Genomic DNA, 16,258 nt, shown 5'->3' with positions numbered 1-16,258 from the left:
ACAGGATAAAACAATGTACACGTCGGTTTTCCATTCACAAGAACAAAGTTTGTAAACTCCCCGAGACCTCCAGCAATTCCAGCTATTTTACTGTACCTCTGCCAACACATTTTTGGGAAGAGGTTATGTTTCACACATCTCTTTTGTTTTCTTTGTAAGCTACCTTGATTGATTACAATTGGTCCAATAATCAGATGATTATAGTTTAGTTGGGGTCCTAATCAGGGATCGCTCCGTCCTGTGTCGGCTGCCTTTTGGAGCTTCCTGTGTCCGGATCTTGTAACGAAAACTGAGTCCTGTGTGTAGCCATTTAGAAGTTAATATTAGAACATCTCATTCAAACAATTTCGTCTAAATTACTGTCAGATCGTTTGGAAAATATCTCCTCATTAATCAAGAGTAGAACTGCTTAACAACGTTAGCATTTATAGGCTGTTGAGGTCTTAGTGTTGGAGTTAGTTTATGTTACAATCACAAGAAGGATTTGATGCTCAAACTTTAAATAAGTCATCAAGTAATTATTTTAGAGACTTGGTTTGAATCCCTGTAGGAGCTTCTGTTGGCTCAGAGGGTTCACAGCTTGTTACGCAGTGCCCTGTTGGCTCCTGTGTATCGGGAACATCTGGTTTTGGAGACCCCGTGCCTCCCAGAATATTTTCGTTGGCGTGGGGTAATACTGATATGAGGTGCCAAAATGTTTCACAGTATATTGTCAACTGTGAAGTAACTGTCCAGAGAAAACCGTTGTAATGGAAACCCAGAATGGATCAATGACAAAACAGTATGATGCTTTTGAGATTCATTAAATGTCAAGATTCTGTTTTCTTATTTGTTAAAATGTTGTTGACCTCATCTACAAAGTTGATAGTGAACAAGCAGACAAGACAAAGACTATTTTTGTATTAAGTCCTAAACAATATTACACTGTGTCTAGTTACAAAGGGCCTCGTGTCCATCTGATATACGGATGTCTTCGCGCCAGCAGTTTGCACATCTCACCCGCACGGCCGCTCTGTGTCAGTGGGTCTGCGGCGGAGCTCCTGCAGCTTGGTGTCGGGCCAAAGGCAGCAGCGGACTGATGTGGGTCGCACCGGCAGCCACCGGCCTGAGGTTTATTTATCTGGGCACGGAAGCCGGTACACAGGAAACCCAGCAAGACTCCAACCTTGCGTTAGAAGCCGCTGATATTACTGGGAATATTAAATTGCTCTGCCACATTAGGAGCACCAAATGGAAATTGGATCACCTCCATTCTCATGCTTTCACACTCAGACTTTTTCCTGTCCCTGTCTTAGCTTTCGCTCATTCCTTGGTCAGACTTCAGCCGATGTGAGATTGCATCGAGGGAAATCTATTTTCAATCCCAGCATTAAATTAGCTTCGTGAACTGTTAACAGTTGTGCACTCCAGTGGAACAATGATGGAGAGACTTCACAGGGAAAGCCCACTGCCCTTCATCTGTGAAAAGAGTTACCTACTGATTTGGGTTTATTTTTCACACCTATCTGTTCCAAACAATCTATTTTCAGTCACCCTTTTTATAAACAGAATCTAAAGGAGGATGTTTGGAGTTTAGGATCAAACACCAGCTGAACATGGGAACCATTCATACGACAGGAAATGAGCAATCCTGAGAATGTGTCAATATTTACATGAAGCTCCTGCATGGCAGAGACGGCCATTTTTTTTAATGGAGGTTTTAATGAAACAGAACAAGTGGTCTATGGTTGTGCCAATCCAGGTGATATATACTTCTGGTCATTGACGGACGTTAAAAATGAGCTCTGTGGCTGTCACTCTGCTTATCATAATGTCCTGTGGTCAAATTGTGGTTGTGATAGATTTGACGCTGCCTCCAGTCTCACAGCTTCGCTGTCAGTCCCAGATTTACAGACACTCGCTGAAGAAGTGTGGGAGAAGATATTTGGTTTGCAATTTGTTTAGACAACCCGTTAACACTCCTTAATGTTCAGTATCCAGGAATGCAGACGACTTCACATTTCTGTGGAGCGACTGATTTTCGTCAAGGAAAACAGCTGCTCAAATTGTAACCGCTCCTCTGCGATTCGCAGTTCAAACAACTGAACACCCAAACAAATAAATCTTGTCTCTGTGAAACAAACTAAAAGCAGAGTTGAGTTGCAGCTGTACCCCATATATCTACAGTATTGTACGTAGAACTTGGACACTTGACTAAAAGCTTATGTGATGTTTTGCATTACATACATGCAGTTAAATATGATTTAAGCACTATTGTAATTATGCAGTCATTAATCAAATCCATTACTTAGAAAAGAGAGTAAAAAGTTTTGCCAAATTTGATTATTTATTATTGTAGTTATAAAACGACTGAGCCTTAGCTGGAGGTGATGGACCAGATGCTTGTTTGAAAGACAGGTGAGGTATAATAACAAACTAGTGATTAATATATCAATAAAGCTCCATACTTAATTTGTGGTGTTACTATTATCAGTTTCAAAGTTTGGGTTCAGAGTGAGTATAATGATTGTGATTAAGCATACAGGCAACTTTTAAAGTGTATCCTGGCTATGGACTCAAACCACAAACCACTGTACTGCAAACTTGAATATTTGACTTAGCAACAAACCAAATTACTACAAGGGCACTGGTAGAGGGCAGACCTCCCCTAAGGCCAATAGTCTAGTCTTCTATGACGTGCTAATCTGCAAATACAACCACATATATGTCATGTATGTGAACATTAAACATGGCAGCTTGTAATCAACAACAGTTGTTACACGAACAGTGTGCTCACAGGGATGACATTTTCAGTTGTTAAGTAGCAAATGGGCGCTGTTTAGCTCAGTTGGTAGAGCAGGCACCCCATGTACAGAGGCTACAGTCCTTGTCGCACTGATCGCAGGTTCAACTCCTGGTCTGCCGATCATTTGGTGCATGTCTTCCCCCACTCTCTACTCCCAACATTTCCTGTCTATCTTCAGCTGTCCTATAAATAAAGCCAAAGGCGAAAAAAAATCATCTTAAAAAAAAAGTATCAAATCTGCCATTATTTCTGTGAGTCCAGATCCGGTCCAAAATTGAAGTGATTCTTCCTTGGCCCATGCTACAGCCTTTCAAGTTTCATGAAAATCAGACCTGTAGATTTGACCCTATCCTACTGACAAACAATATAAGGACAGGCATCAGAAGTGGACTTGCTTTTATTGGATTGGATTGGAAAATCTTTATTGTCCCCAAGGGGCAATCTGGTTTGCAACGGTAGCACACACAAGCAATACACATTATAAAATACAAGAATAAGAGACACAAATACATAGCTACATATAATATAGTACATACTCCCATGGATGTCATCTTGAAAACCTCGTTATGCGTGCCATGGCAACGGTGCCTGCAGCCTGTTCAAGAACCCAACTGCTGCTGAACAAATGACCTTTAACACCACAACTCCCCCCACTTCTTACATATTCATGCACAACTTCATCTGTCAAAATGTTTTTCCAGAAAGCAAAAGTTGTGCCTCCATCTAGCTGACAGTTGCAAACTGTGATGGCTATTTGATAGCAAGGAAAAACAACCAGATCCAGTGAGATGTGTTTAAAAGGCTCAACTGTAGTTTTCCTAATTCCTCATTTTACTGCTACTTCTGGTAAGCTGTGGGGCAGCAACTGAAGAGTTATGTAATGTGGGCAACCTGGATTTATCTTGGCAATGCAGATGAGTGTCATTGGGATGAAAGTGAAGACAGATGCTATATTAACAATTAGTAGGGCAATAGATGACATCACCAATATCAGGTTAACAGCATTTGCATCAAAAGATACATACCCGTAAAAATATTCACTTTATGTAATATTCTAACCTGCACAACTATTTAGTCTCCTACTGTCTTGAATTTGGCCCCAGCTGTCATTTGTTACGTCTTAATTTGAATTGAACATGTTTGGAGCATTGTTGAGCATTCCTTTACCTTGTTGTTTACATTCAGCTGAATTTCCCCTCGCAGGGAAAAGAGGCTCACTTAACTTGACGTGACCCCAGAGCCTCACAGATGGGGAGTGAGCTGTGAGAGGTCGTTTGGTAGTTTAGCGTGAGGGCGAGGGATTGAATAAGCCTAACAGTGTGTGGACATGAGCCACAGATATTTAAGAAGTAGGGGGGAGTTGTGGTGTTAGAAAGCAGGGGCCTTATTGCTCAGCTGTGCAGCTCAAACTGTGAGAAGCTCTGTTTTTATAAGCAATAATCTTTAATCACTACAAAACAAACCACCGTGTCTCATTAAGCATAAAGTATGCTTAACGTCTCTTCCTACTATCTGGTTTTAATGCGTTTTTTTGGCTCTGTAATGTTACATTTCCAATTTAAGTTGTATGTGTCATTGGAGTAAAGGTCAACATGTTGCTTGACCTTGACGTACCAGAAAGATCCTCGAAGTAACACCTACTGTATCAACAGACGCACTTGCAATTGGTTTTGCAACTGGAAAACAGACATCAGAAGGAGATTAAGCAGAAGACAGATGGACGGAGAGAGATGGATAGAGAGGAAGTCAAAGTGGTAGACGGTTACGTTCTTTCCCCTTCTCGTCTGCCAAACTGGAAAACCTCATCACCTCCATGTCCTCACACAGAGCCCTCTGCTTTTGATGGAAATTTAAAAGCCAAATGATGCTGTCACCATCAATTAGCCACAACGGGTAACTCTGTGACATGCAAAATCTGAAAAAATACCTTCAGTGATTGGTATTTTAATTGAAAACAGACTTTCGCTGCTTTTTTTCCTACCACATGGGAAGCTGTCTGAAGATGTGAGAGAACTTTAAGTACACAATTGGGAAAACAGATTGGCTTTGATCCTGTCCCATGGCAGCTCTTACTTCTTACAGTCTTACTGCATGTCAGGTTACACTTCAGCTTCTATTAACTGCAATATCAATAAAAAAAACTCCATGCTGAGTCTCTTTGCATGATATGAGATACTTATATTCAGCTGTTTTTTTATTTGTTAATAGGAGGACATTTCTGGAGCCTTTTTAGTGCCCTTGCTACTAAGATGTAAATTGCAGACTTCACATATTTAACTTGAATATGTTTTGATGAGGTGCAGACTGTTGGAGGTCATTGGGTTCTTGTGGAATAAAAACATTGGTCATGTAGGTGGTCATGTTGATACTATTCTCCTTAACCAAAACTCCTCTGGGCCTGCTCATGTCTGATGGAGGACTGTCAGTCAAATGTGACAGACAGCTCAGCCGCTCTGCATCGCGCTGAGGAAGTCTGTGTTTAGACTGCTGTGGGAGGACGCAGACATGAGAGGGTAATGATTATTTGAATGATGAGTAAGGATGAGTTTGTGGCTGTTTATTGCTCTTAGACCAGATGCTGAGGTCCAATTAATGTTAGTGTAAATGTTTCCGTCTGTAAAGACACCCATAAACTGCTGAGAAACAACCATGTAGCATCACACGTTCTGTCTATAGAAGAACTAAACTTTACGTTTTTGAGGCTTTTCGTCTTTCACTGCTAATGAAAATTGTCTGTTTTTTTCCCAAGGATTCCTCGACTGCTTCAACATTGACACAAAGAGGCCCAGGATCATCAAAGGACCTAAACAATCCCAGTTTGGATACACTGTTCAGCAACACGTGGCTGCAGGAGGAGAGAAGTGGTGAGGGACTGGTGTGATTTAAAGAGGGGGTATTATGCTGTTTCACATTTTAAGATGTAAATATAATGTTACAATGTTGGATGTCCTGACTAAACATGGGTGAAGATTCACATCTGCAGGTAAAGAAATGTCGGAGTAATCCCCAGGCTTCTCAGCTCAGTCTGTGAACGCCAGGTTTCACACAGCTTTTTCTACATGCTGCACTTTGTGACGTCACAAAGTGCAGCCTCAGCAGGCTTCAGAGAGCGGGCCAATCAGAAGAAAGTGGGCTTGTAGGGTCAGGGTTTCTTAAAGGGACAGAGCTGACTGAGTCGTTTCAGGCAGAGGCTGTATGAGGCCCTGCACAGAGCACCAGTGTGAGATGAGTAGTTTTTTTAACTGTAATTTATGCTAAGCTACTGCATAGGTATCACAGAGTGAAATGTGAGACTGCTGTGATGCAAAGTGTTACAGCAGATTGTTTGGCAACTGTTAAGTACTTGTAAGTACAGTGCATGTCAAATTCTGTCATAACATGTAGGTTGGCAGACATTGATTTTTTTTTAAATTTTAATTAAATCTTTCCCGTGTAGCTTTGAAAATCAGACAGCTATTATGTGACTGAAAAGTTTTTGACAAAATATCACAATCTTTCATTGCTGTGTGTATTTTCAGGCTCTGTAAAGCTGCCTGAATTAACCTTTATGATCTACGGCTAAGATAAAGAGGTCAAGTACATTGGCTGTAAAACACATGCTGACAAGCTGCACTGCTGACAGACTCTCTGACTTGGCACTCTGACGTTTTTTTTCCCTCAGAAAGATAGAGATCTACTGTACCTCTCCTGTGGTGTGCAGAGTTTCCTCCCATTTATTTTTGCTTACAAACCAAACCGTACTTCTGAGCTGGATACCTCACATTCATCATATGACCTCAGCACAAACTCGCTCCTGATGCACGCTGTTATTAGGCCAACTGGCACCGTGCGGTGGTCAAAATTAGTTCCTGGCATCCTCAAAATGTCTGGTTGCAAAAAAGTGCGCTAGCACCATGCCGAGTTCCAGTTGTGCTTCTGTGTGTGTGTAAACCATTACTTTTGTTTATATATATTTTGATTATATGTCTGTTTTGTCTTTTCAATGGCTTCCAGACTGACTTCACTAGGAAATCGACAGCATTTGTCTTTGGTTAAAATGCTTTGCTTTGTTTCTTGACAAGAGACCTCTCACAGTTGCATGAGTAATAACTGCCCCCTTTAAGTTGCTTAGTGTTAGAGGATGGATGATTAGTTGAAACTTTTTTGTGACAGGGTTAACATAATGTCTCTTTCCAACAATCAATCAGCCTAATTTGAACCATTTTAACCATTAAAGTTAACTTTCAAGAACAATGACATTTTCTTCAAACAATTTAGCGGGAAGTTTTGGACCTTAAAGTAATAATCTCGAAGATTTTCATTTAAATAAATGTCTGTTAAGTCACTATCTATCGCCGAATGAGGTAACACAATGGTGATTGAGCCTATGGCCCAAAATCCCAAGTGGCGCCCAGTTAGTGACACGTTTTCCATCAGCCAGCAGTGGTTGGTCTGCCAGAGAGGGTAGGCGGAGCTAAGCGGCTGCTTTTCCGGTCTCTGCAAGTGTTGCGAGTAAACAGTAATCTACTATGGCTGAACAAACAAAGAAAAGATCGATGACTACAGATACAACTTCAAAAATAAGTGAAAATATAAAGAAAAAGAAACAAACTCGACGCTCAGATGAAGCAAACAGTCTGAAAAGGAAAGCGACCGTCAGCGAGGAAAATCAAGGGTTACAACCGGAGCCAACCGTGGACGTCACACATACAACACTGTCTGGATATCTGGGAAGTGTGCTCCTGCAATTACCATATATCGCCAAAGGTGCCACCAAAGAGAACGAAACTGAGATCTTCTTTAACCACAGGGGTGACAAGTCAGAAAAACTAATTAAAGGGATAAGTCACAAGTGTAGTGTTTAAAGGTAATTATAACTTACTTGTTGATGCTTCCCATAAGTACAATTTATATATGTTACCACATATCATAAGCCAATGTAGATTTCCTGTGAGCACAAACCAAATCAGTGTCAGTCTATCACAACTCAGGACCTCATATAATGAGTGTAACAGTGTTATTGTACCTAATCTAATAATTGTTGTGGTATAACTGGGTTACAGCTCATTAAGCGTTTGTTAGTCATGATTTACTTCAAAGAACAGTCCAATTCTTCAATTCTATTTTTATACAAGGTGCTGCCCAGTGAACATAATGGTACCAGTGTGTGTGCAGGAAGTACTAAACTGGGTTTATTGTCCCATGCTGATAGTTTTAAGCGTTCCTCCAGGCAAGATATCCATCCTCCATCACCCCAGGCTGCTGTGATATGAGGCATATAGTGTTATGTGCATTTTAAAAGAGAGAGAGTATTGTGTTCATATAAGGAAGCTTTACAATGTTGCACTTGGCAATGAAATCACTATACTCTGCTGTCTGATAAATACGCAGACCACAGTGTCTGTTAGTAACCACAGAGTCAAGAAAGCTAGGATCTGATTGAAAGCCTGTCTGTCTGTGTGCACGTGTGGTCTTTTATTTATCTTTGTGTGGCCAGATTTAAGCTTTTGGTCCATGTGAGTGAGACTTTTTAGGAAGGCTGATGTCTGGTGGTTAAAGGGTTAAGTGTTTTGTCGAAGGGTTAAAGTAAAAATCATGCCGGGTTCAGGCTCATGGTTTGGCTCGTCATGGTAAAAGGAAGTCTGATGATTTTCTTTTTTTTTTTTTGTCAACAAGACTCATAAAAACGACCAAAACCAACAATGAATTCATCGTACTAACAGTGTTTGTGTAGCCAAAGCCTCATACGGCTCATTCCTCAGTGCCTCCGGATTTGTCCAAGTACTATTAAAAACAGATTACTGAGTGACATGTTGCTTCATTTTAATGAACTTAGGCACTAGAGTTGAAAAGGGAATCGATTCAAGAAACACAGTCATGCTGTCATAATCACTCACTAACGTGACAAACGTGCATTAACATCCAGCTAAAAATAGTCCCCAAAACTGCTTTTAAGTTGAGTCTGGCAAAAAGCAGTGCCCAGCTGTTTTAGTAAATAAGTTAAGCCTCTTAAAAAGTCTATTTATGAGCTGTTTTTTAAGCTTTACTTCTTTTACTTTATGTGTAGGAAAGACAGAGATAGATGTCCGAAAGAAAAAGTACAATGAGATGGATGTGTGGAAGAAAGGGCAAAAAGCAACTGAGGTAAATGAGTTGAAAGCATCTGCAGTGGAAGAACAGTGCAGCACTGACTGTTCAAACAGAGTCCAGCTAAATGAAGCTACTGGGATTGGGATTCTGGCATCTGTATTACGTGTTTAGATACGTCATCTTTAAAAGTATGTTGATTCATAAGCAATAAAGTAGTTGTAGATTGGGGGAACTAATGTTGTGCAAAGCCATCTAATTGATGGAGGAAAAGAATTGTCTCGTATGTTAACAATGTGTTAGTTTTGTTCAGTGACCCACCGTGGACGCTACAGTCTCACATTTGTTTCACACCTTGGTTCGGACTCGCCAGACAACTGAGTCATCCAGTGGAGTTTAGTTTTAAAAGACTGTTTGGTCAGTGCAGCAGTGTGAGTAGGTGTGGGTATGTGAACTCACAGCTGCATGCACAAGCTCAAGCGAGACTGTCTGTATATTTGTGTGTGTGTGTCTGTGGGAGTTTGTGTGTGTGTGTGTGTGTGTGTGTGTGTGTGTGCGATGCAAAGTCTGACAGTTCTCAGCTGGACTAAGGAATGTGGCAGGATCAGAGAGAGATGTGAAAACACTGATTATTGAGTGTGAAAGGCTCTTTAAAATCATGTAATGTTCTCAATTTAAAACATTCAAAATGTTACAATATTAAACCTAAAAGACTCGGATTAGACAGATTAGTACCACAGTATGTCTTTAATGTTATTCACTAAGATAAGACCACAAACACAGGATTAAGTTAAGTCAATTCTATGTGATACAAACAAACTTTCTGTGAAAGAAAGACAACGAAAGACGATGAGTAAGTGAAGTAAGGTGAGCATAAAGTTTGGACAGCACCAACCTTCTGTTAATCCATATATAGTATAAAGCACAAACGACCTAACGCGAGTTACCAGCAGAATTGGTTTACCATCTTATATGGTCTTGTTATGTTGTCCTTCTGCTGGTTCACTAAAGAGTGCTCAGGAGCGCTAACTTGGCTGAGGTTGTTGCCGCGTAGTTAGATTCTATATGTAGGTAAAAAACATTCAATTACTTCATTACGGTACGGAACCAACTACCATCATAAAACTCTCTTAGATATCCAAAATAATAATAAAGCACCCCTTACAATGTATATAGCATATTCTAGTCTTATGATTGTGTGTATTAGATCTTATTGAAATTGCTTTATACAGCTGGGAGAAATTGGTTTCTATAGCTATTTATTAAACACAAGTTTTTTATTTTAACACTATTTCAATGTATTTTCCTTTGAAACACATTCTAAACACACACAAATTATAGCCTACCATCTGTTTTCACCATGTCGAGTTTGTAGTCCTGCTAGCTACCGGTGCTGTAGCTGAGCTCAGCTTACAGTAACATTGGTTGTTTCGAGGTTGGCGGCTGCACTGGCGTTCATGATGGCGCATGTCCGTGATGAAGCGTTAGCTAGATTATCGCGGCATCGTCTGGGTAAAATACCGCAAAACAAAAAAAACCCTTTCTCTGCACTTTATACTAGTATATTGGTCACACTGGTATAAATGATGCATCCCACTTTTTAGATGAAAAAAGAAATGTGTTAAAAGTGCGTCTTACACACCAAATTTTTACAGTATATGGTTTATTCATACTGTATGTGCTTTAATAAAATGTTCACAAATTCACTGTGAATTGAAGTAGATACATAAAGTACCACACATATATTAATTATACACAGTTCTACAGTACTCTGTGAAGTTGTTTTCCATGAGTGGTAGCCCATCCAGATCAGTGAGGCCGTCTTGTAGAGTCTTGAGCTCCACGTGTCTCTAATTTCCATATGTGTCAACTTAGAGGTCTGAGAGGGTTTTCTGTTTTGTTTTCCCCAAGAGGAAAGTTTTGATGAGGCAATGATCTCTGCACATTAAGACCGAATCTGTTCTTTTGATGAAAATGCATCTTTGAAGTGTCAGAGAGCCAGTTCAGCAGAACATGTGCTCACCAAGTGTCAGCCGTTTCTGCTGATTTTGTGGTGCCTGTGTTTTGATGAAAGTTTGCGAGACTGTGGCCCCGGTATCTAAAAATGACTTCTGACTAAGATTAGTCAATTAGACAACTGTTTTTGAGTTATACACTCACACTGAAGAGGACAGTCTGTGCTTCCACTGGCCATTTAAACTTTCTGACTCCCATTTCCCCGTAACTGCGCCTTCTAGAGAATTTAAATTGTTACAATTACCGATGTTGCCTGTGAGCATCTGTGCTAAACTGCAGCGCTGTCAACTTTTCCAGAGCTGTCTGATTTCTCTAAAGCCTCAGCTCTGTGTTTGGATAGGAACAGGATCACAGCTGGAAAGTGACTCTGTAAAAAAAAGGTTTTTATGACCCGATCCTGAAGTAAGACAGGCATGCAGCTAAAGTCAAAAGGCTCTCTTTGAGGACCACATTAAGAATGCAGTGTTTTTTGATGCTGCTGTGCTTTGACAAGTAATTTACAAGAGCTTTCATGTATCTCAGATTAAAACAGTATGTGTCAATGAATACTTGTTCTCTCCCTAACATGTGGTTAAAACAACAATATTGGAAAACAATACTTTAAGTGAGCGTGACAAAACAGGCATTTTCACCAATTCTGACATCAGAGACATGAAGAAGTTGAGACGTCTTTGTCAGGTCTGCTGACAGCTTCTGTCCACGATTGCTGGTGGAGCTACCAAGTTGAAAGGTCACCATGTCAAGAATGTGTCATTTCCTCACGTGCCTACTGAGCATAATGGGGCTCTAAACACTCTGCCAGAGCAGATGCTCTTTGGGGAGTTGAGAAGAGGCCACATCACCTCCAATTGGCAAAGTGCTTGGGTCTTTAAATCTGATGGGATACACGGACCCACATACTTGAGTCATACGCCACAGAAGCCTCCCACCTTCTATTTCCACTGTTTATTTTTCTACAGTTGTACCAGGTCTCCTCAATGGAGACCTGACCTTTACTCCTCAGCTCGGTTACGAGTTGCACACCACAAAGAGCTACAGGGAGTCTGCGAAGCCTTTCAGCGCCCGCCTTAAATAGTGTTCCTTTTATTCAGCTCGTTTGCAAAGCTGCAAAGAGAAGTGCTTTTGCGCCTGCTGAGCTGGTCGGAAAGCAGAATACGATCTGTTTAGTTTAGACACAACACTCACAGTCATTTGATTGTAGTGTCTATATCACGCGCTTTAAGTATCCCACGGTTTAAGTTAGAAGACTGAGACCTGTTATAGGGTCGGGAAAATTATGGCTCAGAATAACAGTGAAAACAAGAGTCCACAGAGACGCTAGCAGCTCTGAGAGGTCATATCAGGCACAATGGTGCTTTGAGCTGAATTGTAAAGACAGCATGCTAACATGAGCGCAATGACGAAGTTAACTGCTGATTGTTAGAAGGTAACATTAACTATGTTCACTGTCTGAGTTTGGAGCTTTAATATGCTAACATTGTCCTGTTAGCATTAGAGAAAGTGCACCGTAGAGGACAAGTCAGGGGTCACCAAGGTCGTAACGGTTCATCATCCAGGAGGAATTATTTGAGCATTTGATAACGTAATCATTGAAAGTAGACAGAGAGAGGAAAGAGCAAGTGCTGTGAGAAAGGTCAGAATCAGACATTGCGGCATAGTTGGAGTCTGAATCTGTATCCTGTGGATGTTGACTGGAGAATTGAAAACTTTGACCTGCTGGAGGAAAAGTCTGGGGATTACCCGAGTCATGAACGTTTGAACAAAAAATAGAACCCAGATCAATGAATGCAAATGTTGAGATATTTCTGTCTGGAGGACAGTGGTGGACAGAAAATGCCTTTCCTAAAGCCACCCTGCTAGCGTGCCGACAAACTGTATCTGTAATTGGAATAAAGACAGATCAGTGAAAAAGACACACAGACTTTTTGAGACAATGAATAAAAGCAACAAGCATATGTTTGCAAATTTCTCATGAGTCATCTACTTTCCAAACCACTTGAAAGAAGCGAGAGAGATGCTCTAAATGGACGTCTTTAGGACATGATTATGTGCTCATTACAATGCTCCGATTTATGAGCCAGCTTTAACAAAAGAAGACATATTCTGTTAATGGAGAAAAAATGGAATGTGATGAGCAAGCGTGACATCTGAGTTACACGCTCGTGTTTGGAGCAGGGATGTGGTTTCACAGCGTATACATCGTTTCCTTCCAAATAAGAAAAACATTACCGCATTAATGACAGCCTGGGCTTGGGGATGGCGCTTCCTCAAACCCCAAAATCCTGTATTCCTTCGTAACCATGGTAGAAAATGTCCATGAATTCATTTTGGGTCAAGTTATTTCTTTCAGTGGCATTACCATTCCTGCATGGATGAAACACTGAGGCCTACATTCGCCTCTAACGAGCTCTGGAACATGATTGTTTGAACAGCTTTTGGTGAAATTCAGGAGGTCTCGAGGCAGGAGTCCAAATCAAAAGGCAACAATGGTCCCTTTTAGACCAGGTATCCTGACCTGAACTTGCGCTGCAGTGTCTCCTCTTTCTAAAGGATAGCAATAACTGCAGAAATAATCCTGATATTAATAGCTATGAAAATATGAGCACTGCTGGAGTCACTGTGGTAAGAAATTACTACCAGAGTCTGGGAGGCTTTAAGAGTTGGCTTCAGGAGTAACAACACTGAAGCTCACTTCCAGATGAGTCGCTCCTTGATGTGCAGTGATGGACTGTTTGAACAACATTTTCTCTGGTCCTCAGTTGCCGCTATAAAACGTCAAATCAGAATTTGTGCCATCATTTCTGTGTATGTGCACCAAATACACCAAACCCGACAAGTACAGCTGCCATGAATGTGATTCAATATGAAAATTGGCATGCTACATGACATTAAGAAATATAATCACTACTGGAAGATAATTCTTGATCTTGGAAGCAAACGAATGATCTCACCGCAGGATTCACTTCTGAGCTGAAGCTACATTTTTATCACTTCTCAGCAGGATTTTATCCTTTTGTCAATAGATCAAATTTCTAATAGATAAAACTTTATTATACAACAGTTAGTTCTGACCAAGTAATCAGATTGGACAAGAGGCATTCCATGAGTGATGATGTAGAGAACAACATCACTGGGACTTTTCACTCTGTGTATCACTCCGCCTCAGCCTCGTGTTCTGAATACTGTTAATTAACATTACAGCAGACCGTGTATGTCTACAGTAATCAAGCTGGTGCCTCTGATTCGCACAGCAGACTCTTATTTCACTGGTTGGTGATCAATTAAAATGTACATGATAAAACAGCTGATCTGTGGTAACCTGTAGACACAGAGTGCAGGACAACGTTTCAGTTGCTTGGCAACAAAAGTCCAGTTTCAGTTAAGTTGTGGAACTAGTTGATTTGGTGGAGCAAAAAGTAATCTGCTGTTGATTGTTACATTTTACTACTTTTTGCAGCTTGTTTAATCGCTTGTTTAAAAGCAATGTCACACTCGAGGTTGTGATGTTGAACTGAATATCATCACAGCTGTTATTCTCCGCGGCTTTAATCGAATCACAACTGTGCTCAGTACAGCATCACTCCCTCTCATGTGATACTGCTTCATTGAACCCTGCATGTACGTTTACAAGATGACAATCCTATTATCTATTGGAAGCTTGTTGAGGTTTAAACAGTAATACAAAGGGCAATATAAAACTTATTTAGCCGTATATTTTAGACCTCACTTCATAGCACAAGCAGATGAGTGCATTTGACATTTGAGCTGAATTATTCAAAGGTTTCTTTGAGTACAAAGTCTAAATGTCTTTTCAGGCTGTGCCCATGAGAGTAACATGCAGGAGGAAAGAAAACATGGTTTGGATTGATTTAGTGAAAGACACGAGTCGTCTCTTCTGATTGACCGTCAGCTTGTCTGCTGCTGTTTTGCCGTACTTTTAAAGATGGTGAACTTTGTGCGGTAAATAGAAAAGTCTTTGTATCTGAGGAAATAGGGTAAGCCACAAATTTGTAAGTATGATCAAATGACGAATGCTCAACAGTATTATAAATAAAGTGTTACTTATTAGATTAAAGTCGTAGCCTTTGTTTCCACTTAAATCCAGAATATCATGTTATGTCATGTGGACCTCAGGCAATTATTAGGGAGGCTCTGAGTCTTTCCTTCTAAATATCCCCAGAGTGTTTTCCTGGGAAGTTCAGAGCCGTATTGACTCATGAACCTGACCTAGAAAACCCTGAACTTTAAGATCTGTCTTTCTTTAATGATTAGACTTTGACCCAGACGTCGTCCATGCAGGAGGTTGGCCGTGGTCTGCTTTTGCTATAAAGCGGTGTCGAGTGTCTTTCCTTTGGGGCACTGCTGAACTGGAAGTCGCTGCTCTCCCTGTGGTTTCCACTTGGACTGCCCAGTTCTTTAAATTCCTTGTTGACCCACAGTATTTATTGAAGCTTTGCCAGAAATGTGATTAGTTTAGGATACAACTTGCAAATGGGTGCTTGAAATAGGCGAGCTTAGGTGAATTTGGAAACAGCAGCAAGCTGAGAAGACTGGGCATCTCAGCTTGGCAGGCCATGCTTTAATTATGGTTTGTACATTGCAAGTGAACAATAAAATATCGATTCCAGGACGCCAAAATGTTAAACTAGCTTTTAACGATACAGTTTTGTTTTGTTTTTATGAATGGTGGAGCAATTAAACAAACATGAAATTTTCTTTGTTTTCTTTTTCCATTACTCAGTTCTTCATGTAAACTTTTATGTCCCATGATGCTTCAGCGCTGTGTTCTTTGACCTATCATCTTCACATATTCACTGCTGGTCACTCATCATGTCAGCATTGTTTTAAACTTAACTGGAAACTTGGAGAGAGAATTGACAAGACCACTTTAAATTGTAAATGGCTGCACTTACAATGCTCTTTTATCAAAGCGAATAACCATTACCACTCACACATTGTGAAGCAGGCTTAGCTAAGTCCTTCTATTCTGCTCAGGGTCTTTGTTTAGCTCTGTAGAGAATTGCAAAACTAAAGCACTTGAAAATGTTTTACATTAGCAGTTTGTTCCAACCAAGTGATCTGGACAAGAGTCATTCCATAAGTGATGATGTAGAGAACAACATCACTGGGACTTTTCACTCTGTGTATCACTCCGCCTCAGCCAGGTGTTCTGAATACTGTTAATTAACATTACAGCAGACTGTATGTCTACATTAATCAAGCTGGTGCCTCTGAATCACACAGCAGACTCTTATTTCACTGGTTGATGATAAATTAAAACAAACAGATAAATGTACATGATAGAAAACAGCTGATCTGTGGTAACCTGGAGACAGAGGGCAGGAGAATGTTTGGGTTGCTTGGCAACAAAAGTCCAGTTAAAGTGGCAGT

The sequence above is a fragment of the Semicossyphus pulcher genome, unplaced genomic scaffold (assembly GCF_022749685.1).
Source record: "Semicossyphus pulcher isolate SPU_LCO1_2020_fin unplaced genomic scaffold, fSemPul1.0.p SCAF_1, whole genome shotgun sequence".
Classification (NCBI taxonomy): domain Eukaryota; kingdom Metazoa; phylum Chordata; class Actinopteri; order Labriformes; family Labridae; genus Semicossyphus; species Semicossyphus pulcher.
This window is presented reverse-complemented; position numbering follows the sequence as displayed.